Below are 24,750 nucleotides of genomic sequence, written 5' to 3'. Positions count from 1 at the left end.
CCAGCTGGGCACTCACTCCGTAGTCCGTAGGGGCTGAGTGACTGTGCAGTAATACAGAGTTAGCTGCAGCAACATATTTACTGACAGACACACTTCAGTATGAGACACTCGCTATGGCTGGCTGCACGTTGTTTCCCCTCCCCGCAGCCCCCTCCATGCTTGCAGTGCCCCGCTGCCCGCATAGTTACCAGTTCTCTTCCTCGCATGAATCTCCCGGCTGGCTAGCAGCAGAGAGCTCAGCCCCTCCTCCCTTCAGTGTCATCAGAGTGGAGAGGAAGGGAGGGGCGCTCTCATGCTGCGTGTATGCACAGGAGAGACTAGAGAACAGCGCGGCTGGAGCAGACAGCTGATTGCCGAACGGCTGATCTGCTGCCGGTATGTGACAGCCGCCCCAGCTCTCTTACTACTTTTCTTCCGCCCTAGGAACGGGCCTATTCGGCCTGTGCGGAAATCCGGCCATGCTTAGAGGACTTCCAGAAGCAGGCCAGGAAGTTGTGTGGGCATTTCAGGCGGTCTTACATGGCCATGGCACGCTTTGCAGACATTCAGCCGAGAAACAACTTGCCGATGAGACGCCTCATTTGTGATAGCCCGACTCACTGGAATTCCACCCTGCTCATGTTCTCTCGCCTGCTAGACCAGGAGAAAGCCGTCACCCAGTACCTGTACAATTACAGTACAAGGACACAATCTGGGAAGATGGGGATGTTGTGGCCCAACAACTGGACACTGATGCGAAATGCATGCAGGATCATGCAGACCTTTGAGGAGGTGACCAAACTGGTGAGTCGCACTGAGGGCACCATCAGCGACTTGATCCCCTACACTTACTTCCTGGAGAGTGCCGTGTGTAGAGTGGTGGGTAAAGCTGTGGAGGAGCGTGAACGAGAACAGTTACGGCAGGAGGAGTCGTGGGAGCAATTTTCATCCGAACCAGATGTTTCCTCAACACCTGCGGCAGCACAGAGGGGAGAGGAGGAGGAGGAAGAAGAGGAGTCGTGTGGGGAAGGAGAGGAGTCAGACTCTGATGATGGTGATGAGGAAGGTGTTTCTGTGGAGGAGGAAGAGGCGGCGGAAGAAGAACAACGCAGCAGCCGTCACAGGGGGCTTCTGCTGCTCCACGTTCCCGTGGTATTGTTCGTGGCTGGGGGGAGGAAGAGGAGTTGCGTGCCGTCACTGAGGAAGAGCAAGAGGAGATGGAGAATACGTCTGCATCCAGCTTTGTGCAGATGGCCTCTTTCATGTTGTCCAGCCTGTTGAGGGACCCCCATATCAAAAAACTCAAGGGGAAGGACCTGTACTGGGTGGCCACGCTACTAGAACCTCGGTACAGGCACAAAGTGGCGGACCTGTTACCAACTCAACAAAAGGCGGAAAGGATGCAGCTCTTGCAGAACAAGCTGGCAATGATGCTTTACAATGCATTTAAGGGTGATGTGACAGCACAACGCAATCAAGGTACCACTGGCAGTAATCCTCCTTCTCCCAAGTCCACGCAGGCAAGGACAGGACACTCCAGCGATCTCAGGGTGATTTCGGACATGCAGACATTCTTTAGTCCAACACCTCGCCATAGCCCTTCCGAATCCACCCTCCACCAAAGCCTGGACTACCTGGCCTTGAGTGTGGATGTAGACACTGCGAGCAGCGATGATGAACCCTTGAACTACTGGTTGCGCAGGCTTGACCTGTGTCCAGAGCTGTCCCAATTTTCCATCCAACTTCTTTCTTGCCCTGCTGCAAGCGTCCTGTCAGAAAGGACCTTCAGTGCAGCTGGAGGCATTGTCACTGAGAAGAGAAGTCGCCTAAGTCACGACAGTGTTCAGTACCTGACCTTTATCAAAATGAATGAGGCATGGATCCCGGAGGGCTACTGCATGACCGAAGACTAAGTCAGTCCCCACACACAGCATCACTGCCTGCAGGCCGCTTGCCTTCTACACCACCACCGACAGGGTCCAGGACTCTAGGCGGATTCCTGAATTCTTAAAGCCGCTGCTGCTAGCAGCGGCCGCAATACTAATTTTTCTGGTGCGTGTACATGCCTGCCTAATTTTTCTGGTTGCACTGCGGGCGGCTGCAGCAAAAAAACAAAAGGCATGTACATGTGCCCATCCCCCTTCGTGATCATTACCTTGCCGTGGTGAAGGGGCTTGCGTATCACAATGAAGCAATGACCGCCGGCTATATGAGTGTCTCGGGTGTGGGTGGCACACAAAAGATAATAAGGTCGTTGTTTCATTGTGGTCAGACCAAATTTGATCAGCTGGACAGTCACTGTTGTTCTATCATTGAGCTACCACAGCCCGGTGACCATATGGGCTGGAAAACTGCCACAGCCTACACTCTGGCCATGTTGCGCACCAGTCCAGCACGGCCGTCACTACGCAAACAGCTGTTTGTGGTGCGTAAAATAGTGAGTTTGGTGTGTCAGTGTAAAGCAGTACTCTAATTACACTCCCTGATTGATGCATACACATGCAAGATGTTTGAAAGCACTTTAGGCCTGCAATTTAGCATTCAATGTGATTTCTGCCCTTAAAACGCTGCTTTGTGTGAAATCCAGATTTTTCCCCGGGACTTTTGGCGTGTTTCCCACTCCGCCATGCCCCCCTCCAGGTATTTCTATTTTTCAAAGTTCGCCTCCCCATTGAAGTCTATTGCGGTTCGCGAACTTTTCCGCGAACCGAACCTTCCGCGGAAGTTTGCAAATCGGAGGTTCGCAACATCACTAGTGAGAACCAGGCAAAAGTTCGGCAACAGATCAGATGAGCGAAGGTGCAAAATCAGGAGGCAATATCAGAGTCGAGGTCGGGCCGAGGTCGGCAACAATCAGATAGGCAGAGTACAGAATCAAGAGGCAGACGGCGGAGTCAAGAGTATCAGGCAAAGAGTCATACACAGATAATCAATACAATAATGAATATTACTTTTACAGCTATCAATAGTATTCCTAGCTATGTGTGAATCCCCAGGGTCCTGCCAGATCAAACACACTGGGAACTGACTAAGGTCTGAGAGCTTAACCGCAAAGTTTCAACAACAGCAGACAATGAGACACTGATCACTCAGGCCTTAAATACAACAGCACATTCCAAAACTTCCGCCCTGCGGACTTCAGCCAATCGGCGGGGAGAGCCAACCCATTGCTGTCAGCTGACCGGCAGGTCAGCTGAGCCGCCTCCTCAAAGCATAAAGGTCCTGTCTCCTGGTGCGCGTGTGCGCTGCCCTGCTTTGATGCACTCTGGAGAGACCTGTTCTACCGGAAGGGAATGCCTGAGATGACGCGGGGAGATCCGCGGTGATGTCAAACGTGGGAGCGGCGGCCGCACCGCTCCCCACTGCAGAGGTAACTACATCAATCCTGACAATACTAGGCCGCAATTATTTCTCTGAAAAGGCGTTACCCAAACTGTACTGTGAAGTTGAGAGGCAAGTGGTGTTATCTCTGGCACACAGCGTTGGGTCAAGGGTCCACCAGACCATGGATGCCTGGTCTGCCAAGCACGGTCAGGGCAGGTACATAACTTACACAGCCCATTGGGTCAACCTGGTGACCGATGGCAAGCAGGGAGTACATGGCTGTGCAGCGGACCAACTTGTGACGCCTCCACGGCTTGCAGGCAGGCCTCCTGCCACCTCCTCTCCTCCTGCTACATCCTCTTCGCTGTCATCCTCCTCCTCCTGCTTGGCTGAGTGGCAGTTCAACTCTACTGGTGCGGTGATCTCCTCTCCAGCTACACAGCCCCAGCTCCCCAGGGCCTATGCTGCATGCCAGGTACAACGGTGCCACGCCATCTTAGACAGCTGTTTGCAGTCACTGCATACCTTTCACTGCATCTTTGACTGCACATTGTATTATATCTGGCAGTCAGTGCATAACTTTCACTTGAATGGATGGCAGACTTGCCCTCCATAACAGATTCTCGTTAAAGGATTTAAAGTTGATTCATCTCACATATACAGCAGGGGCTCGAAAGGCCTCCTGAGTCCTGTATTGTTATTTTAGGTCACTACCTCGGGACACGCATGCCATGCCTGCTGCCTTCCTTGGATGTGTGGTGATGGTGGCCGTTTATTAGGCTCTTACTGCGGACTGGAATCAAACCAGGATTCCCCGGCCATTACCCGTGGTCACTAGCAATGGCAGACTTGCCCTCCATAAAATATTCTCGAGCAGGTACTGAACAGCAAGCAGAACAAGTATTTAAGAAAATAGATGTAAGCTTTAACAATGGTAAAGAAAGAACCATCGAAAGTTGATAAGGCAGTGAGACATTACCTGACATCACTGAGTGAGGAAGAGCACTCTTGCATGGTGCGCACCAGTCCAGCATGGCTGTCTCAACGCAAACAGATGTTTGCGGTGCATTACTGTGAGAGAACACGGAAAAGCTGCCCCGTGTGCTGACAGCAAGGCGGCTAATTCCGTGTCCAGCGTGGCGGTTTGCACGCAGAAGCATGTGTCTGGTACTGTGAGAGAACGCGGAAAAGCCACCGCGTGTACTGATAGCAAGGCGGCTGGTTCCGTGTGCAGTGCGGCGGTTTGTACGCAGCAGCATGCGTCTGGTGTGGCTGGGTCTGTTAGTTCACACAGATTCAGGAATACATGCGCGAGAGGCAGAACTTTTATGGCGGCCAAGGGGGGGATCAGCTGACCGGGCTGGTCAGCTGACCTCCGAGCAAGTGGCTATTGGTCTATCACTTAGGGGTGGCGCCAGAGGGCGCTACTCTATATATAGTTACTGCTGGGCAGTCGCAAGTTGTCTGCCTTTGCGAACACTACGTGGAAGCACTCAGACCTTAGTCAGATCCAACAGTGTGTTTGAACCAGGAGGACCTGGGAATTCACACTGAGCCAGATTACTACTGTGTTATTATTGTGTTATACTTCAGACTAGTTCCAGTGTGTTGAGATCACGGACCTCACACCCAAGATTAGGGAACTTGTGTATCATTCTGTTATTCTTCAGACTAGTTCCAGGGTGTTGAGACCAAGGACCTCACACCCAAGATTAGGGAACTTGTGTATCATTCTGTTATACTTCAGACTAGTTCCACGGTGTAGAGACCACGGACCTCACACCCAAGATTAGGGAACTTGTGCATCATTCTGTTATACATCAGACTAGTTCCAGGGTGTAGAGACCACGGACCTCACACCCAAGATTAGGGAACTTGTGTATCATTCTGTTATACATCAGACTAGTTCCAGGGTGTAGAGACCACGGACCTCACACCCAAGACTAGGCATTGTTTGATATCTGTTATGACCTATTGCTTTCCTGACTACCTCTCCGCTCGCTGATTCGGTACCTCGCATATCTGATCATCCGTTGCCAACCCTGCCTGCCTTGGATATCGAATCAGCTTTCTGTCTTTGTACTTTGTCTGTCTGTGTGTTGCCGACCTGGCTTGCCCGACCTCGAGAGCTATCTCTCTCCTTTAGAAGATAGTCTCCAGATCAGCTAGTGACTTCCACCTTCAGGTGTCACTCACTCACTGGTCCTTCCTACCTTCAGCCTGAGACTCCACCCTTGGAAAGATCTCAGGCTGCTGGAAGGTTCTCATGCTTCTCAAAAGAGCAGTGTTGCTCACACTGCCAAGGACCACCTGCTCATCAGGTGGATTACTCAAAGTAAATACTGTTGCACCAAACACTCATGATATATACAGATGTCCAGAGGTTAGTACTATATCTGTATTATTGGTGATTCTGCAGATCATCAATAATCAGGTATATATCTGTATTCTTGGTGATACTGCAGATCACCAATAATCAGATTCTCTCTGTGTGCTGACACCGATCATTACAGAACGGCAGACCAAAACCAAATGGACGCACTCCACAGCCGTCTTGATGCACTCACCACTTCGGTGGAGAATTACATCCGAGTGCTGGACAGTCATCAGACCCAGATCAACGCTTTGTCTGGGTCTGTACAAGTCTTTCAGACGGCTGTAAATACAGTGCGATCTCCTCCAAGTACAGAATTACGTATGCCTGTACCCGAAAGGTTTTCTGGTCACAGATCTGACTTCCAGAATTTTAGAAATCGAGTGTTATCCTACTTTGAGTTGAGGCCTAATTCTTCGGGAACCGTGGCACAGAGAATTACGTTCATTAAGACTCTGTTGTCAGGGGATTCCCAGACCTGGGCATATGGTCTTCAACCAGGGAATGAGGCCCTAGCCTCAGTTGAGGAATTTTTTAAAGCTATGGCTATAATTTATGATGATCCGGACATTGCCTTTACCGCGGAGCGGAAGCTCAAGACTCTGCGGCAGGGCAAGGGTCCGGTAGAAGATTATGCAGCTGAGTTCAGGAGATGGGCAGTTTCAGCTAGATGGGACCCATTTGCACTTCTGGACTGCTTTTTGTCAGGGTTGTCAGATGCAGTCTCTGATCTAATGTTGGGTCATCCTGAGCCGAAGTCCATTGATGAGGCCATTTCATTACCAGTCAGGGTTGATCATCGCCTACGTTACCAAAGACAGACTCGGGGAAAGAACAATGTGAGATATGTTTCCTACACCTCACCTCCAGCCGTTTCACCTCCACCAGAACCAATGCAGATTGGTCGGTCAAAATTGTCCCGGGTGGAGCTGAGTCACAGAAAGACAGAGCAGCTCTGTCTATACTGTGCAGAGGAGGGTCACACAGTACAGAATTGTCCCAAGAAATCGGGAAACGCTGCCGCCTAGGTGTAGTTGGAGGTAATACCCTAGGCGCGCAGTCTTTACCTCTAGACGATAAACGTTTGCTCCTCCCTTGTACGATATCCTGGAAGGATCAAACAGAGACCACTGAGGCCTTCATTGACTCTGGCTTAGCAGCCAATTTTATGGATTACGAATTTGCTAAGAAATTGGGGATTCCTATTTCCCCGTTGAAACAACAGATTCTGGTCACTGCAGTGGATGACTCTCCTCTGCAAAGTAAACACCCTCTGTCTCAAACCCCAGAGTTAAGGCTTACGGTGAGGGTGTTACATAGAGAGAATCTACAGGCTCTGGTCTTGCGGATGACAACCTCCACGATCATTCTTGGTATGCCATGGTTACAACTTCACTCTCCTCAGATCAATTGGGCTTCAGGTCAGCTAACGAGCTGGTCTACCCATTGTTATCATCATTGTCTAGCGAAGGTAACATTGGGTAAAACCAAGATTCACATGGAGGGGTTGCCAGACCAGTATTCAGAATTTGCGGATGTGTTTTGTCCCAAGTCAGCAGATAAACTTCCTCCGCATCGTCCTTTTGATTGTCCCATTGATCTCAGGTCTGGTTGTATGCCCCCTAGAGGTCATCTCTATAATTTATCTGGGCCAGAGAAATTAGCTATGCAAGAATATATCCGAGAAAATTTAGCTAAAGGCTTTATTCGTCCCTCTCGGTCACCAGCAGGGGCAGGATTCTTTTTTTGTGAAAAAGAAGGATGGAGGCCTCCGTCCATGCATTGATTATCGGGGCTTAAACAAAATCACAGTAAAAAATCGTTAGCCTCTGCCCTTAATAGACGATTTGTTTACCCAAGTCACCAATGCTAAGATTTTCTCGAAGCTGGATTCAAGGGGTGCATACAACCAGGGTCGGACTGGGCCACAGTAGTACAGTTTTTTCCCTCGGTGGGCCCTGCCTCCAGGTCTCTGGTGGGCCCACCCCCCCCCCCCTCCTTGTCTGACAGAGCTCCAATTGCTGCCTGCAGCACAAAAATTCTCTTCTCAGTGCTGTAATCACTCATGCTGAGAGCAGTGGCATAGCTAAGGAGCTGGGGGCCTCGATGCAAATTTTACAATGGGGCCCCCCAAGCACTGTATACAAAACAATTGATACGACGCACCAAAACCTGCCAATGGCAACTACAGTGTCAGAGGTGCAAGAAGGGGATGGGAAATAGCTTGTTAATGATTACCACTGTTCAAAGTATCTACAGAAGTGATTATTATGAGCAAAGGACCAATAGAGAGGTAATACTGTAGTTGAGGGAGGGCCCTTCGGGGCCCCTTTGGCCCAAGGGCCCCGATGCGGTCGCAACCTCTGCAACCTCTGTAGTCGCAATCTCTGCAAAGTAGGACATTACTTTATATTGAAGGAGGGGACTCTATGCAAAGTTTTGCTGGGCAGCAGTGTCTCCGAATTACAATGCTGCTAAGATCAAGTACATTTGTCCCAGTCCATAATACATCATGACCACGCCCACCTTCCGGTGCATGGTCACGCCCTTTTTTCACCGCAATCATGAGATGTGTGGGCCCCAGGTTGAAATTTCTGTGGTGGGCCCCCAGTGTCCCAGTCCGACCCTGCATACAACCTTGTGCTATCAGAGACGGTGATGAATGGAAGACGGCCTTTAACACACCTGACGGGCATTACGAGTACCTAGTGATGCCCTTCGGGTTGTGTAACGCCCCGGCCGTCTTCCAAGAGCTGATTAACAAGGTCTTCAGAGAGGTATTGGGCAAATTCGTCTTAGTGTACTTAGACGACATACTAATTTTCTCATCCAACCTCTCAGAACACAGGAAACATGTTGGGTTTGTGTTACGGAAGTTAAGACAAAATATGCTGTATGCTAAGTTGGAAAAGTGCATTTTCGAAGTGACCTCTGTCACCTTTCTGGGGTACATAATCTCGACCTCTGGCCTCTCTATGGACCCTGAAAAGTTTTCAGCTGTCTTGGAGTGGCCTCAACCTGTAGGACTGAAAGCTCTCCAGAGGTTCCTGGGGTTTGCCAACTACTACAGGAGGTTCATTAAGGGGTACTCTACGGTGATTTCACCTCTCACCAGTCTCACCAAGAAAGGGGCAGATACTCACCACTGGTCCCCAGAGGCCCATGCTGATTTCTCCACTCTGAAGAAATTGTTCTGTTCTGCACCCATACTGAGACATGTTGACGTCACCTTTCCCTTTATTGTGGAGGTAGATGCCTCAGAGGTAGGGGTAGGGCCTGTGCTGTCTCAGCGTTCCGGTTTGCAGCGAAAACTGCATCCTTGTGCCTATTTCTCCCGTAGGTTTTCACCCGCAGAGAAAAACTACGATATAGGGAATAGGGAACTTCTAGCCATCAAATTGGCTTTTGAGGAATGGCGACATTGGCTAGAAGGGGCAGAACATACCATTACTGTTTACACTGACCACAAGAAATTGGAGTACATTGAGGGCGCTAAGAGACTTAGCCCCCGACAGGCCCGGTGGTCGTTATTTTTCTCAAGATTCAGATTTGTAATCACGTATACCCCAGGTAGTAAGAACATTAAGGCTGATGCCTTATCCAGGTGTTTTGAGCCCGAGACAGCACAGCCCTCAGACCTAGAGACCATTGTCCCTCAGAAAGTGGTCCTGGCAGCCACTGAGACCTGGAAAGACTGGACTGTCACTTTAAGTCCGTTCCAACAAGATGTTCCAGAGGGGAAGCCTGAGGGGGTCATGTTTGTACCGTTGCCTTTTTGCCTACAACTGTTGCAGCTGTTTCATTCCCACAAGAATGCTGGGCATCCTGGGGCCACCAGAACTCAGGATCTCATTGCTAGATGTGCTTGGTGGCCGTCATTGGCATCAGACTGTAAGGAGTATGTAAGAGAATGTGCAGTATGTGCTAGGAGCAAACCCTCCCGTCAGGCACCTGTTGGAACATTGCAGCCTTTGCCAGTTCCGAATGAGCTGTGGACCCATTTGTCCATGGATTTTGTGGGCGAACTCCCCAGGTCTGAGGGCATGATGGTCATTTGGGTGGTAGTCAATCGATTCAGTAAGATGGCCCATTTTGTCCCCCTGAAAGGACTCCCCTCGGCCCAGGAATTGGCTGATCTCTTCATCCAGCACATTTTCCGGTTGCATGGCATTCCGGAAAATATAGTGTCATATCGGGGAGTCCAATTTGTATCCAAGTTTTGGAGAGCATTCTGCCATCAGTTAGACATGGAGCTTTCTTTTTCATCAGGCTACCACCCACAGACCAATGGCCAGACCGAAAGAGTCAATCAGTCCCTGGAACAGTTTCTGAGATGTTATGTTGCAGATGCACAAACCGACTGGGTCAAATTTTTGCAGTTTGCAGAATTTGCACACAACAACCTGAAAAGTTCCTCTTCAGGATTTTCCCCATTTCACGTGGTGACGGGAAAATCACCTAAGTTCACCCCATTGCCAGTGGCTTCTAATCCGTTTCCAGCCCTGGAGAATTGGCACAGTCTTTAAAAAAGATCTGGGGAATGGTTAAAAGAAATCTGGGGAGGGCTTTTCAGAACCAGAAGAAACAGGCTGACAAGAAACGTTCCATAGAATGGGAATTTCTTCCAGGAGACTTGGTCTGGGTGTCCACACGACATTTGGCTCTAAAGCAACTGTCACCCAAGTTGGGTCCCAGATTTGTGGGTCCCTACTCCCTTTCCAGTGACCAGAAAGATCAATAATGTCACTTATGCCATTGATCTCCCTACCAGCATGCGAGGTGTGAGATCATTTCATGTGTCCTTGCTCAAGCCGGCAGTGCATGTGGATTCCGCTCCCCCCCCCCCCCCCCCCCTGTGTTGATTGATGACCAACCTGAGTATGAAATTGAAAAGATTCTGGACTCACGGCTTGTGCAGAACTCCGTGCAGTATTTGGTTCACTGGAAGGCCCCGTTCACACTTGCGGTTTTGTAAAAACCGGAACGGATGTCCAGACCGCACCGGACCTAATCCGTACGGTTCCTATCCGGATCAGGTCCGGATCCGGTCCGTTTGCATTCGTTTTCCGTGCGGTATGAACACGGTTGTGGTCCGGATCCGGTTTCTTAAAGAGATAACAACCTGTAAATACCTGGGGGTCTGGGAGGTCAGCAGAAGCTCTGGGGTCATTGTTGGAGACAGGTGGACGTGTGGAGACCATCCGTGGATACAGAGACTGCAGTTGGGACCATGGATCCAGTCATTTTTTACTCGTACCTGGGAATTCTCTCCTTCCTGTTGTTCACCTACTACTATGTGGGGAGAAGGCCTCACCTCCTCGTTATCAGACATATCATCAGACATGTTGCTGCCAAAGAGCTCCAGCATGAAATCCCTGCTGCTCCACTCTGTGAACGCTGGGCCCATGTGGTCCCCATCCAAAATGGCCACTAGAAAAAACATAGGAAGTGGGGTAGAACTAGTGTTGGGCGAACAGTGTTCGCCACTGTTCGGGTTCTGCAGAACATCACCCTGTTCGGGTGATGTTCGAGTTCGGCCGAACACCTGATGGTGTTCGGCCAAACTGTTCGGCCATATGGCCGAACTAAGAGCGCATGGCCGAACGTTACCCGAACGTTCGGCTAGCGCTGTGATTGGCCGAACGGGTCACGTGTAGTGTTGGGCGAACATCTAGATGTTCGGGTTCGGGCCGAACATGGCTGCGATGTTCGGGTGTTCGAGCCGAACTCCGAACATAATGGAAGTCAACGGGGACCCGAACTTTTGTGCTTTGTAAAGCCTCCTTATATGCTACATACCCCAAATTTACAGGGTATGTGCACCTTGGTAGTGGGTACAAGAGGAAAATTTTTTTAGCAAAAAGAGCTTATAGTTTTTGAGAAAATCGATTTTAAAATTTCAAAGGGAAAACTGTCTTTTAAATGCGGGAAATGTCTGTTTTCTTTGCACAGGTAATGTAAGAAATACGATATTGCTGAAAATATTGCCTCAACAATGGGATATTAATAAAGACAACAATACCAATTTCTCGTAAGTTCTAGGTGGTCGTTTGGCAAAGAAATACACATCAACAACAGTATAAATAAAGTTTATATTGTAAGTGGTATTTGCGATACAGGTACAGATACTGATGAACTACAGAAAACAGCATGTACAGAGAAATCCAACCATATGAACACATAAAGCTTAGGAAACAATGCCCACAATGCCTACATTAATATATAACATTAGTGCAGCTTCCCACTAAATCTCCTCCTTACAGCCCACATTACACTGACCCATTTACATCTTACCACAGCCCCACCAGCAGATCCAAGAAGCCACCTCTCACCCCAGCAGATTCCAGCAAAAAGACCCCTCACCACATGGTCAAAGACTCTATATACCTCTTGACTCCACCCCCTCACCCTACATCACATCCCTTTGAGGAGAAGGCACAGTTTCATTGGCTGAAAGGATGCAGATTTGAACTTTATCTCCGCCTTCGGTCAGTTAAGCAGGGAGTGACGTCCTTTGTCTGAAACATGTGCTCTAAGAATGGATTTTCAAACCGTCCAATTCTTACAATCCCCCACTTGAAGGTGATCGAAATTAATGAGAGAACCTTCACCAAAATTTAACAGTCCATAAAGTTCTCCTTTTATGCAAATAATTTCCAAATTGCAGATGTAAAAGTTCATAACGACTCCAGTGGCAATGCATTCAGTCTCTTGCACAGTCCCAGAAGTTATCAAGACGTCTGCAGATAGCACATCCGGCTCAGGGTTCCAGCACACTGGATTCTTGGGTAACCTACATTTGCGCAACATAACAGAACACAAAACAACACAGTTCACAGAATCACAAGTCCTACCCCATTATTTACTTTAAGCAGCTTTGATAGGACTTCTGATTGAAAATGACAATGATATATCAAGACACTGCATGGGACCCATAACATTTTCCAAGTTTACCCTTTTGCAGACTAGCACATGCTCTGTCCACTACTACTCCAAGATCAGGCCACGCCTATAATGCAAACATCTGCCATTATCTGCCCAGCTCACAGTCTCAGCTCTCTGATCACTCACCACTCTGGGTGGTCACACTCCAGCTCTGTGTGGCTTCCACTGCCGAGTCCCTCTCCCAGCTCACACTGGTTCACAGTGGTGTTTCGCGGTTGCTGAGCTTTGAACTTAGACATCCACGGCAAGTTACACCTGCCTCTCCAGTTACTCAGCCCGCACTGACAGTACCACGTCACACTCTGGCAGCACTCAAGCATGCTACTTACCAAGCCAGGATGGACTCATGAGGCTCCCACACTCAGTCGTGTGGCACACAGCACCTCACATGCCACAGATGCTGGGACATTTTCCAAAGAGCTCCACACTCCGTGATTCTGAAACAGACAGGTTAGCAGACAAAGCACAGCAATGGAACCTCATTATGATTTTATAGCTTCAAAAGCAAATGCGTGAACTATATTATCCATTAAGTACAACAGTACTGCAAACTGAGCCAATCACTAGGGTCACCCATGTCTCTGTACATCAGCATCATCTCCAATTGTGACTCTGTAAACTTGCAACACATAGAAACATTATAAAAACATAACCAACTTTGATATCTGGACTGTAACACTCTCACTGGAAACAATCTCTGTAAAAGGTAGACAAACACAGTTTAATCCCAACACACAGTTATACAATCTTATGGACCTTTGACTGCATTTACAAAAAAAATCTTAAGGGTGACAACACTCATAAAGAGAGCACATGGGGCTTTCAACTTCTGCTGAATCTGTTCAACAATTCTGGCTAAATCTTAGCTTAGATATGGTCTGCATATTGTATCTGTACACTTAATTATTTGGGCATTTACATTAACAATAGAAACAGTTTCCATTGTGCTTTATGCAACAAAAATATCTGTACTAGAGCAAACATCCCCCACTTGACTACATACAAAACTCAATTTAAAAGAAATGAATCAAAACTGTTGTGTGTTTTGAAATCTCAGGTATATGCAAAGTACCTGAAACAAAGCTCATAACCAGAAACAAAAACTCCAGATTGAACAAGGCCTTACCATTTGTCCATTAACATAATTGACCTTACATTACAAATTTTAAGGCATTTTAAATCTGGTTTTCCCGAAATAAATTGTTGCCTTTGTAAAACGCTATATTCAAAAACATTTCAATGGCCCGCAACTTTGTGCATGGATCCTTACAAGAGGTGAAAAAACAAAAATTCAATCTCACCTGCCATGCCTTCAGGCCATTCACAAAACCCTCTACTATAGTAAAGTAACAAAGGCAACCCATTCAGATTTCCATGGCTACAGTCAGCACCTGAAACTACAACAGTAATTTAGCATTTGACTTTTTTTTTGACTGTAGATAAAATGATCAGTTAAATTAAGAGGCTTACTCCTAACTCCAAAAATATGTTAGGATCCTCTTCATACATAAACGCATACATAGACAGACAAACAGCAAAACACAGCTGGGATCTTCTTTTGCTCTTCGGTTTCCTACGAAATAGAAACTGAAAAACCATTATTAACATTTGACAAAGTTCCTCCTAGGAAGACTGTGTTCTGGAATGTCCCTCATTGTTCTACATTCCAGTATCTCCTGCTTTATTTCAGTAACCTCCTGAGCAAATTTCCCTCGAAGCCAACTTACCTCAGCTTGTAATTTCTCAGTCTGTGATCTGAGAACTTTGTAAGGAACCCAGGCTCTATCCTGGCTCCTCTGCCCGTTCCCCCACCTAGAAGAGTACACCTCCGTTTCTCTCCTCCTGGTAAGGAATTTATTATCACTGAAATAATTCTGTCTGTCTCTCCCAAGTGATGGGCAAAACTGTTTTATGTGGCCCTGCTCCCCACATTTAAAGCATCGCCGGGTCTCATGCCTTCTCTGGGGCTTATTCACTATATGTACAGCGCTGTCCCTTACAGGCTGCACAGCAAACACCTTATTGAAATTTCTCTTGTGCTGCACTGACGATTTGAAAGGGTTCCTTTTCAAATCATCTCTTGGACTCTCTAAAGTCCTGTTCCCCTGAATGGGTCTTTCCAGAGAATGCGCCTCCTGCGTACTCTCTGGCAACTCAATAACTGAAGAACCACTGCATTCAGAAGAACCACTATAACCAGCATCACTTTCACTTGGACACTGATTAACTGCTTCACTACTGGAGGACACAGACAATGTTTCCAACTTGCATTGTGCATCCTTCAACTGCTCAGTCAGACCTGCATTCTGACGAAGCAATCTTTTATTTTCCTCAATAATTTGTTGCTGAGTAATGGCAACCACATTGGCCTCTTCAGCAGCAATTGTTAAAATGGAGATTGCACTTTGCAAGTCTTTCACACTGTCTTTCAGCCTCTGAACCTCATTTTCTAGGTTTGATTTTTGTTCAACAACACCCCTGTATTGCTCTGCTATCCATTGGGCTGCAAAAATAAGCATAGCTTTTCCCTCCTTTTTCTTCAGCTTCTTATTATTTATCAGATCATACACATACATCTGGGCATGCTTCCACGGATCTACAGAGCTTTGCAATATATTCACAATACCTTCCTGGTTCTTTACTTTAGTTTGTTTCAAAAGCAACAATTGCACAGAGGTCTCCATTTTGTTTACCCTCAAACAACAAAATGGCCAGTCTATTCAATGCAAACACTTTGATCTCTGCACACAACAATAGGCAGAGTTTACACTGAAACTCACTTGGCTACCTCACAAGTCACAACATGGCTGCTTACACAGTTTCTCCCAAAATCTGTCTGCAGGATAACCTCAACATCAAACCTAAATCACAAATCCAACATGCAACATTATACAGTTATTAATATGCCTTCCCGCCAAATCATAACACACCTCCTACCTGGCTCACCATTTATGTAAGAAATACGATATTGCTGAAAATATTGCCTCAACAATGGGATATTAATAAAGACAACAATACCAATTTCTCGTAAGTTCTAGGTGGTCGTTTGGCAAAGAAATACACATCAACAACAGTATAAATAAAGTTTATATTGTAAGTGGTATTTGCGATACAGGTACAGATACTGATGAACTACAGAAAACAGCATGTACAGAGAAATCCAACCATATGAACACATAAAGCTTAGGAAACAATGCCCACAATGCCTACATTAATATATAACATTAGTGCAGCTTCCCACTAAATCTCCTCCTTACAGCCCACATTACACTGACCCATTTACATCTTACCACAGCCCCACCAGCAGATCCAAGAAGCCGCCTCTCACCCCAGCAGATTCCAGCAAAAAGACCCCTCACCACATGGTCAAAGACTCTATATACCTCTTGACTCCACCCCCTCACCCTACATCACATCCCTTTGAGGAGGAGGCTCAGTGTCATTGGCTGAAAGGATGCAGATTTGAACTTTATCTCCGCCTTCGGTCAGTTAAGCAGGGAGTGACGTCCTTTGTCTGAAACATGTGCTCTAAGAATGGATTTTCAAACCGTCCAATTCTTACAGTAACATGCTTTTTGTCGGCATGCAGTCATAAATGTAATACATATAAGAGGTTCCAAGAAAAGGGACCGGTAACGCTAACCAAGCAGCAGCACACGTGATGGAACAGGAGGAGGGTGGCGCAGGAGGAGAAGGTCACGCTTTGAGACACAACAACCCAGGCCTTGCATGAGGACAAGAAGCGTGCAGATAGCAATTTGCATTTTGTCGCCATGCAGTCATAAATGTAATACAGATGAGAGGTTCAATAAACAGGGACCGGAAACGCTAACCCATCACAGATGTTCATTGTTCATGTTACTTGGTTGGGGTCCGGGAGTGTTGCGTAGTCGTTTCCAATCCAGGATTGATTCATTTTAATTTGAGTCAGACGGTCTGCATTTTCTGTGGAGAGGCGGATATGCCGCCGATCTGTGACGATGCCTCCGGCAGCACTGAAACAGCATTCCGACATAACGCTGGCTGCCGGGCAAGCCAGCACCTCTATTGTGTACATTGCCAGTTTGTGCCAGGTGTCTAGCTTCAATACCCAATAGTTGAAGGGTGCAGATGGATTGTTCAACACAGCTATGCCATCTGACATGTAGTCCTTGACCATCTTCTCCAGGCGATCGGTGTTGGAGGTGGATCTGCACGCTTGCTGTTCTGTGTGCTGCTGCATGGGTGTCAGAAAATGTTCCCACTCCAAGGACACTGCCGATACCATTCGCTTTTGGGCACTAGCTGCGGCTTGTGTTGTTTGCTGCCCTCCTGGTCGTCCTGGGTTTGCGGAAGTCAGTCTGTCGGCGTACAACTGGCTAGAGGAGGGGGAGGATGTCAATCTCCTCTCTAAAGTCTCCACAAGGGCCTGCTGGTATTCTTCCATTTTGACCTGTCTGGCTCTTTCTTCAAGCAGTTTTAAAACATTGTGTTTGTACCGTGGATCCAGAAGGGTATAAACCCAGTAATTGGTGTTGTCCAGAATGCGCACAATGCGTGGGTCGCGTTCAATGCAGTCCTAGGCCGAAGAGGTCATAGCCTAGGGTCACAAAAACCTGTTTATTTGGGCAATTTCAATGGTGGCGAGTCTGACGTACATAAATCGCAGCAATGGCCGTTAGCAACGTCTGAATCTCATGAAATGTCTCATGCAGGTAGAAGAAATATTGTTAGACTTGGGCTCCAAAGATGGGTTCCCTACATCTCTGCAAACCAGAGTTACAGGGGTCCAAATTTGGTAAAATCCCCCATAGGCTTTCATTGGGCCTCCTATTTACAATTCCAAAATCTCACATCTTTTCAAAGGGCAATTGCTCAGCAGTGGCAAATTTTCTAGCATTGTAGGGACCCTTAGGGGGAACATGACTGGTGAGTTTCGGGCCCCTAGGCCGAAGAGGTCATAGCCTAGGGTCACAAAAACCTGTTTATTTGGGCTATTTCAATGGTAGTGATGGTGACGTACATAAATCTCAGCCATGGCCGTTAGCAACGTCTGAATCTCACGAAATGTCTCATGCAGGTAGAAGACATATTGTTAGACTTGGATTCCAAAGATGGGGTCCCTACATCTCTGCAAACCAGAGTTACAGGGGTCCAAAATTGGTAAAATCCCCCATAGGCTTTCATTGCCTCCCTATTTCACTTTCCAAAATCTCACATCTTTTCAAAGGGCAATGGCTCAGCAGTGGCAAATTTTCTAGCATTGTAGGGACCCTTAGGGGGAACATGACTGGTGAGTTTCGGGCCCCTAGGCCGAAGAGGTCATAGCCTAGGGTCACAAAAACCTGTTTATTTGGGCTATTTCAAAGGTAGTGATGGTGACGTACATAAATCTCAGCCATGGCCGTTAGCAACGTCTGAATTTCACGAAATGTCTCATGCAGGTAGAAGACATATTGTTAGACTTGGATTCCAAAGATGGGGTCCCTACATCTCTGCAAACCAGAGTTACAGGGGTCCAAAATTGGTAAAATCCCCCATAGGCTTTCATTGGGCCTCCTATTTACCGTTCCAAAATCTCACACCATTTCAAAGGACAATGGCTCAGCAGTGGCAAAACTCACCAGTCATGTTCCCCCTAAGGGTCCCTACAATGCTAGAAAATTTGCCACTGCTGAGCCATTCCCCTTTGAAAAGATGTGAGATTTTGGAAAGTGAAATAGGGAGGCAATGAAATCCTATGGGGGATTTTACCAATTTTGGACCCCTGTAACTCTGGTTTGCAGAGATGTAGGGACCCCATCTTTGGAATCCAAGTCTAACAATATGTCTTCTACCTGCATGAGACATTTCGTGAGATTCAGACGTTGCTAACGGCCATGGCTGAGATTTATGTACGTCACCATCACTACCATTGAAATAGTCCAAATAAACAGGTTTTTGTGACCCTAGGCTATGACCTCTTTGGCCTAGGGGCCCGAAACTCACCAGTCATGTTCCCCCTAAGGGTCCCTACAATGCTAGAAAATTTGCCACTGCTGAGCCATTGCCCTTTGAAAAGATGTGAGATTTTGGAAAGTGAAATAGGGAGGCAATGAAAGCCTATGGGGGATTTTACCAATTTTGGACCCCTGTAACTCTGGTTTGCAGAGATGTAGGGACCCCATCTTTGGAATCCAAGTCTAACAATATGTCTTCTACCTGCATGAGACATTTCGTGAGATTCAGACGTTGCTAACGGCCATGGCTGAGATTTATGTACGTCACCATCACTACCATTGAAATAGCCCAAATAAACAGGTTTTTGTGACCCTAGGCTATGACCTCTTCGGCCTAGGGGCCCGAAACTCACCAGTCATGTTCCCCCTAAGGGTCCCTACAATGCTAGAAAATTTGCCACTGCTGAGTAATTGCCCTTTGAAAAGATGTGAGATTTTGGAACTGTAAATAGGAGGCCCAATGAAAGCCTATGGGGGATTTTACCAAATTTGGAGCCCTGTAACTCTGGTTTGCAGAGATGTAGGGAACCCATCTTTGGAGCCCAAGTCTAACAATATTTCTTCTACCTGCATGAGACATTTTGTGAGATTCAGACGTTGCTAACGGCCATTGCTGCGATTTATGTACGTCAGACTCGCCACCATTGAAATTGCCCAAATAAACAGGTTTTTGTGACCCTAGGCTATGACCTCTTCGGCCTAGGACTGCATTGAACGCGACCCACGCATTGTGCGCATTCTGGACAACACCAATTACTGGGTTTATACCCTTCTGGATCCACGGTACCAACACAATGTTCCAAAACTGCTTGAAGAAAGAGCCAGACAGGTCAAAATGGAAGAATACCAGCAGGCCCTTGTGGAGACTTTAGAGAGGAGATTGACATCCTCCCCCTCCTCTAGCCAGTTGTACGCCGACAGACTGACTTCCGCAAACCCAGGACGACCAGGAGGGCAGCAAACAACACAAGCCGCAGCTAGTGCCCAAAAGCGAATGGTATCGGCAGTGTCCTTGGAGTGGGAACATTTTCTGACACCCATGCAGCAGCACACAGAACAGCAAGCGTGCAGATCCACCTCCAACACCGATCGCCTGGAGAAGATGGTCAAGGACTACATGTCAGATGGCATAGCTGTGTTGAACAATCCATCTGCACCCTTCAACTATTGGGTATCGAAGCTAGACACCTGGCACAAACTGGCAATGTATGCAATAGAGGTGCTGGCTTGCCCGGCAGCCAGCGTTATGTCGGAACGCTGTTTCAGTGCTGCCGGAGGCATCGTCACAGATCGGCGGCGTATCCGCCTCTCCACAGAAAATGCAGACCGTCTGACTCAAATTAAAATGAATCAATCCTGGATTGGAAACGACTACGCAACACTCCCGGACCCCAAACAAGTAACATGAACAATGAACATCTGTGATGGGTTAGCGTTTCCAGTCCCTGTTTATTGAACCTCTCATCTGTATTACATTTATGACTGCATGGCGACAAAATGCAAATTGCTATCCGCACGCTTCTTGTCCTCATGCAAGGCCTGAGTTGTTGTGTCTCAAAGCGCGGCCTTCTCCTCCTGCGCCACCCTCCTCCTGTTCCATCACGTGTGCTGCTGCTGGGTTAGCGTTACCGGTCCCTTTTCCTGGAACCTCTTATATGTATTACATTTATGACTGCATGCCGACAAAAAGCATGTTACCTGTGCAAAGAAAACAGACATTTCCCGCATTTAAAAGACAGTTTTCCCTTTGAAACGTTAAAATCGATTTTCTCAAAAACTATAAGCTCTTTTTGCTAATTTTTTTTCCTCTTGTACCCACTCCCAAGGTGCACATACCCTGCAAATTTGGGGTATGTAGCATGTAAGGAAGCTTTACAAAGCACGAAAGTTCGGGTCCCCATTGACTTCCATTATGTTCGGAGTTCGGGTCGAACACCCGAACATCGCGGCGATGTTCGACGAACGTTCGCGAACCCGAACATCTAGGTGTTCGCCCAACACTAGGTAGAACGTCCGGTTTTTATAGCCAGTGTGTTGTGCGCTCTCCGGTTCTCATTGGTTTGTATTGGCCGGATGCAACAGTCCGGCTCCGCTCCGGATACGTCTGCCGGAGGAGCCGGACCAAAAAATAGCGCATGTTTGATCTTATGCCGGAGTCCGGATCCCAGAGCAGGGACAAGGTCCTCCAGCACCCAAGGCTGAGACACCAAAGTGCGCCCCTCCATCCCTGCCACCCCAGCCGTCACATACTGATTCCTTTTAGACTAAGAGGGCCACAGGGCCCACAACCTCCCCAACACCTTAATATCTAGTTATCTGGCTTGCAGTCACTGCTATGTATCCCCTTTTCTTATTTCTTTCTGCTTCATACACAATTAGGAATGACAGCTGAATGAATTGTGCGCCCCCTCCTACACTGCGCCCTGAGGCTGGAGCCTCTTCAGCCTATGCCTCGGCCCGGCCCTGCCGGATCCGGTCCGGCTCCGGTCCGGACGAAACGGACGCATGTGAACGGACGCATAGACTTTCATTGCTATGCCGTGCGTCCGTTCCGTCCGTTCCGCATGCGGTCCGGCTCCGACACGGCGATTCCGGACGGCGACCGCTAATGTGAACTGGGCCGAAGGGGTATGGCATAGAGGAAAGAACTTGGATGCCAGACTGTCGTATGCACGCAGAGGAATTAAAGAAGGAATTCCATAACTTGCATCCTGGAAAGCCTGGTGGGAAGTATCCGGAGTCCACTCCTCAGGGGGGAGGGGTACTGTGAGAGAACGCGGAAAAGCCGCCGCGTGCGCTGACAGCAAGGCGGCTAATTCCACGTCCAGCGCGGCGGTTTGTACGCAGCAGCATGCGTCTGGTGTGGCTGGGTCTGTTAGTTCACACAGATTCAGGAAGCGCGCTGAGAGTCAGAACTTTTATGACGGCCAAGGGGGGATCAGCTGACCAGGCTGGTCAGCTGACCTCAGAGCAAGTGGCTATTGGTCTATCACTTAGGGGTGGCGCCAGAGGGCGCTACTCTATATATAGTTACTGCTGGGCAGTCGCAAGTTGTCTGCCATTGCGAACACTACGTGGAAGCACTCAGACCTTAGTCAGATCCAACAGTGTGTTTGAACCAGGAGGACCTGGGAATTCACACTGAGCCAGATTACTACTGTGTTATCATTCTGTTATTCTTCAGACTAGTTCCAGGGTGTTGAGACCACGGACCTCACACCCAAGATTAGAGAACTTGTGTATCATTCTGTTATACATCAGACTAGTTCCAGGGTGTAGAGACCATGGACCTCACACCCAAGATTAGGGAACTTGTGTATCATTCTGTTATACATCAGACTAGTTCCAGGGTGTAGAGACCACGGACCTCACACCCAAGACTAGGCATTGTTTGATATCTGTTATGACCTATTGCTTTCCTGACTACCTCTCCCCTCGCTGATTCGGTACCTCGCATATCTGATCATCCGTTGCCAACCCTGCCTGCCTTGGATATCGAATCAGCCTTCTGTCTTTGTACTTTGTCTGTCTGTGTGTTGCCGACCTGGCTTGCCCGACCTTGAGAGCTATCTCTCTCCTTTAGGAGATAGTCTCCAGATCAGCTAGTGACTTCCACCCTCAGGTGTCACTCACTCACTGGTCCTTCCTACCTTCAGCTTGAGACTCCACCCTTGGAAAGATCTCAGGCTGCTGGAAGGTTCTCATGCTTCTCAAAAGAGCAGTGTTGCTCACACTGCCAAGGACCACCTGCTCATCAGGTGGATTACTCAAAGTAAATACTGTTGCACCAAACACTCACGATATATACAGGTGTCCAGAGGTTAGTACTATATCTGTATTATTGGTGATTCTGTAGATCATCAATAATCAGGTATATATATGTATTCTTGGTGATACTGCAGATCACCAATAATCAGATTCTCTCTGTGTGCTGACACCGATCGTTACAATTACACAGTGAGTTTGGTGTGTCAGTGTGAAGCAGTACTCTAATTATACTCCATGAGTGATGTATACACATGCAAGATGTTTTAAAGCACTTTATGCCTGCAATTTAGCATTCAATGTGATTTCTGCCCTTAAAACGCTGCTTTGCGTCCAATCCAGATTTTTCACCGGGACTTTTGGTGTGTATCCCACTCTGCCATGCCCCCCTCCAGGTGTTAGACCCCTTGTAACATCTTTTCCATCACTTTTGTGGTCAGCATAAATTTTTATAGTTTTCAAAGTTCGCCTCCCCATTGAAGTCTATTGTGGTTCGCGAAAGTTTGCGTGAACCGAACTTTCGCGGGAGGTTCGTGAACCCGGTTCGCGAACCTAAAATCAGAGGTTCAGGCCATCTCTAGTGCCAGCGCCCTCCTCCTACGATCATAAGGTTCCCCGCTGCCGGTCATGGACTATTTGTTCATCTATCTACAGTAGACTGCGGCTGCGCGGCCGTAGACGAATAATTGACCAGTTAATAATTGTTTTTTCATTAATAATTATAGTATTAAACACCACCGTGCATCAAGCTGATTTATAAATTACTAGCTGATTGCCCGGCGTTGCCCGGGTATGTATTTGGCTGGTGTTTGGCTCCGCCCACTTTTTCTAACCCTACCGTATAAACACTCAATGACCAAGTTTGTGAACTTTGGGGTCTTTGGCATCAATAATTTGTATATTTCCATAAAAATTAAACAAATCTGATTGGCTGTTTGTGGCTTCACTCCTCTCCAGCATTTGAACCCCAGTCACCCAATGACCAACTGTAGCAGGTTTGAGGCATCAGCTATACACAGTGTAAAAATGGCAATTTAAATATTACCCTTAAAAATCAACAGGTGGATTTTGATTGGCTCTTATGGGCTCCACCTACTTCCCAGAATATTAATTTCAGTCTCCCAGTGATCGTCAGGGCAAATTTTGAGAACCCTGCCATTGAACAGTATAAGAAGAGCTGCAGTTTACATTTTCCCAGTGACATTTGTTTTTGTCTCTGCCTACTTTTTGAAACCTTGACAATAGTCACTCAGTGACCAAGTTTGTGAGCTTTGGGGTCCTTGGCATCAATAATTTATATTTTCCCAGTGAAGTTAAACAAATCTGATTGGCTGTTTGTGGCTCCGCCCCCTTTTCTGAATTTGAACCCCATTGACCCATTGACCAACTGTACCAGGTTTGAGGCTTTTGCCATTAACAGTGCAAGAATGGCAACAATTTGAATATTCCCCTTGGAAATCAACAGGCAAATTTTGATTAACTTTTTTAGGCTCCACCCACTTATCTGAATATTAATCCCAGTCACACAGTGACCAACTGTGCAAAGTTTAAGAACCATGCCATCAACAGTGAAGAAGGGCTGCAGTTTACATTTTCCCAGGGAAATCTGTTTTTGACTCCACCCAGTTTTTTGTGACCCACCCAGTGTTTGTAACCTTGACACACAGTCACTCAATGACCAAGTTTGTGAGCTTTCCAATTCCTGGCTTTAGAATTGTGTGAATGGAAGCAGTATCCAGCAAATAAATCTGATTGGCTGTTTGTGGCTTCGCCCCTTTAGCAGCAGTTTCAATATTCCCATTTAAAATCAATAGGTGCATTTTGATTGGCTGTTGTAGGCTCCACCTACTTTTCTGAATATTAATACCACTCATCCAGTGACCAACAGTGTCAAGTTTGAGAACTCTACCATTAATTGTGTAAGAATGGCTGCAGTTTATATTTTCTCATGTAAAAAGTTATTTGTATTTGGCTCCACCCACTATTTCTAACCTTGACATACAGTCACTCAATGACCAAATTTATGAGCTTTGGGGTCTTTGGCATCAATAAGTTGCATTTTGCCATTGAAATAAAACAAATCTGATTGGCTGCTTGTGGCCCGCCCACTTTTCAGAATTTAAACCCCAGTCTCCCAGTGACTGACTGTACCAGATTTGAGACCTCTGCCATTAAGAGTGAAAGCATGGCAGCAATGTAAATATTCCCCTTGAAAATCAATAGGTGAATTTTGATTGGCTGTTGTGTTGTAGGCTCCACCCACTTTCCTGAATATTTATTGCAGTCATCCAGTGACCAACTGTGTCAAGATCGAGAACTCTGCCAAAAACAGAATGGCTGAAATCAATCTAACAAATCTGATTGGCTGTTTGTGGCTCCACCCCC

The sequence above is a fragment of the Hyperolius riggenbachi genome, chromosome 7, assembly GCF_040937935.1.
Source record: "Hyperolius riggenbachi isolate aHypRig1 chromosome 7, aHypRig1.pri, whole genome shotgun sequence".
Taxonomy (NCBI): Eukaryota; Metazoa; Chordata; class Amphibia; order Anura; family Hyperoliidae; genus Hyperolius; species Hyperolius riggenbachi.
This window is presented reverse-complemented; position numbering follows the sequence as displayed.